The sequence below is a fragment of the Sinohyriopsis cumingii genome, unplaced genomic scaffold (assembly GCF_028554795.1).
Source record: "Sinohyriopsis cumingii isolate HCF-2022 unplaced genomic scaffold, ASM2855479v2 utg004816l, whole genome shotgun sequence".
Classification (NCBI taxonomy): domain Eukaryota; kingdom Metazoa; phylum Mollusca; class Bivalvia; order Unionida; family Unionidae; genus Sinohyriopsis; species Sinohyriopsis cumingii.
The window spans coordinates 1-3021 of record NW_028316827.1 but is presented as its reverse complement, the minus strand read 5'-3'; the positions used below and the strand labels follow the sequence as shown (position 1 = coordinate 3021).

The window sequence follows — 3021 nt, the reverse complement described above, 5'->3', positions numbered from 1 at the left end:
AAAAATATGGAACGCTTCACGAATTTGCGTGTCATCCTTGCGCAGGGGCCATGCTAATCTTCTCTGTATCGTTCCAATTTTAGTATATGTACTGCCGAAGCAAGTACGATATACCATACCTGTTAATTTCCTTATTAAATGCATTTTCACGTAACATTTAAAGGAGAGGTACATGTACATTTGCATAACCGTGCACAGCGGAAAACGTTGCAAAACGTTGGAGCAGTTAACTTCCTTTATTGCCGGTGGGGAAATATTCCAGGATGTCAAAAATAAAATAAACATACACATAAAAACCTTATTAAAATTACGTTGCTAGCATGAGTTTCATTTGCCATATAGCCTAATTTGAAACCACACGAACAAAAGAATCATTTACAATATTTTAAACATTCAAACACGGTCGTTAAGTTGACCAAAACGTAGATCTCTTTATTCTCCACTTACATTAATGGTTCTTCGTCTAGATGCATTCTGCGCCATATGCCGTTATCTAGGTAGTCCGAATAGAATATGTTTCTTTTCTTGCGGAGACATTTAGGCATAACAAAATGTGTGATTTTACTGCGCCGGCATACATCTGAAGCGTACTTTCGTGACAGAAAAAGTCGAGGCCACTCCAACTGCGCAGTGACCGCAATTTGATTACAATTATATCTCCACTGGCCCACGTGAAGCTCTGAGAAGAACCGCTTAGGGGTCATGTTCCGGTGACATACGTTATTAGCATAATCGCTAATTTTATCAGCCAATCAGATGAAGGCTTTTACCTTGGCGTTTGGGAGACTGATTAGTACGGCAGAAGCTCATCAATGTGTTCCCAACGATTTGGTTTACTTTTTGAAATTGTATGAAAGCGGCATTTCCCTTGGCTAATTCAAAGGTCTCCAGAACATGGCCCCTAAGCGGTCGCTTTCAGAGCTTCACGTAGGACAGTGGAGATCTCATTCACATGAGACTGCAGTGACTGAGAAGCTGCAAATAAAAACAAGTAGTTCGTTGATTCGCATCCGCTCGGTTGATCTAACCTGGTTCACGGCCGCTATGAAGCTACCACCAATATGTGTCATTTTACGTAAAATTACTATAGGCGACCAGTCATCTTCGCTAGCCAAGGTTTCCATATCTTAAGCCTATCTACACCTTGGCGGATGGAGCAGGCATTTGTGTGCTTTGGGCGTGTGAATTTAATTGCATGCAGAGGAAAACCACCGCATCCTACCAAACCTAAATTGTTCAAGTTTGAACCTGTTCCTAGATGATCGAGACAAGAGGAGCACACAACTTAAATCGACCCATACATACGCAGTTGAACACTGTCGGTCTGTGCTTGTACAAATACACATCACTCAAATACACCTGTAATGGCTTTTCTTTGGTACGTTGTCATACCTTCGATGTTAAACTTCCAAAGAATCCTTTTGAAGTAAATTGCCTCCACCCTTTTCGGCCCATCTACAATGTACCACGGTTACACGCTATTGATTAGTTGGCATTACATCCCAAGGGAGGCAACTCACGAAATCCAGTAAATGTCCCTAGGACAAAGCACTAATATATCTGCTCGATCCGCCAAGGTGTAAATTGGGTTAACATATCGGAACCTTGGCTAGCGAAGATGGGGACCAGTTCATGTTGGAAAAAGTCGAGTGGCAGCTAAACGTTGTAAGTTTCGGTGTTTTTGAAAACACGTCACTTCTATTTAGGGGGCGCTCTACAGATATTATGAACTTATAAGAAAACGATTGGTGTATGGTGTAGTTGCTTACATAGGCAACATGCTCAGTGAGAGAATATTGGCATATTTCTGTGTTACGTTAATGTGCTGTGACTGAAATTTCTTTGTATATTGTCTCAAAATACCCCTCCCTCACAACAACAGCAACAAAAAAAAAAAAAAAAAAAAAGACAAAAAAAAAAAAAAAAACAAAACCTTACTGGTACTTATTTTCTTTGAAATACATTTCAACCGTATGCGTTGTGAGTTGGGGATATTTCTCTTCTCCCGAACATCGCTGGATTTAAATTTTTTTAATTGTTCTATACGGCAAAGTAACATAATCAAGAACACATTTACGCTAAATTGAAATGCAGAATATATTACAAGCCAGGGGTCATTACTTGACCGAGCGGTGTCAGACACTAGCGTGATACCCGATAGAAGTCATAAGTTTACCCCAAATTTACAAAGACTTCCATACAACTTCAGTTGTAAATTATAAAGCCCAACGTGTCCATTATATGCATACATTTTACTTTAATCAATGCAAGACCACAGAGCTCACAACCTGCCAAATATATACTGTTACACGCACACGGGTATTTACTTGACCGAGCGGTTGTCAAACCCTGGCGCGATTCTCGCTAGAAGTCATAAGTTTCCCCGACTTTCCAAAGACTTCCATACAACCTCAGTTGTAAATCAGAAAGCCCGACGTGTCCATTCTATACCTAAATTTTCCTCTAATTAATGCAAGACCACGGATAAACCAAACTGTCAACTATCTATCAACCGTACATCTGCGTGTTTTGGCTTCATTATGTTTCCGCACCACCAACCGTTCACGCCTTAGAACATATATGAGTACTCCCTAACAATGGGAACTATTTTAACTCCGCCACCTTAGGCCAGTCAATGTATGCTTTCCAGGCACATTTCGCCGATATAACTGCACCATATTCGCCCGCATGGCGACATAAACGGTCTCTGCCAAGTCCCTTTTTATTTATGCCCTTGTGTAATTTACCGGTTTAATACCGTAAGTGCTGTCCTTGCAGTCACGCTACCAATGTATACCACTAGATTTCAATATGTACTATTTTACTCCAGGGACATTCATTCGGTTTTGGTCGCAATTCACTACTAGTGAACCATGGCATTATGGAGACTCACTAACACTTTACTCCGCGAAGTTTGCTCCTAGTGATTGGCCAATTATTTCGGGCAAAGGAATATTTATATTGCACCGAATTCCAATTATCAGACAAGTAATCACACAAATCTAAGAATTCCTTAAAACA

The 3021-nt window shown here is 40.5% G+C and overlaps 1 non-coding gene across 1 annotated transcript; it reads right to left on the bottom strand.

Annotated features, from left to right (window-relative positions):
* On the bottom strand, positions 1-107 carry LOC149769092 (U6 spliceosomal RNA). Its single transcript, XR_016419445.1, has one exon. It is a non-coding gene; the product is annotated as a U6 spliceosomal RNA (small nuclear RNA).
* Between the last annotated feature and the right edge of the window lie 2914 nt (positions 108-3021).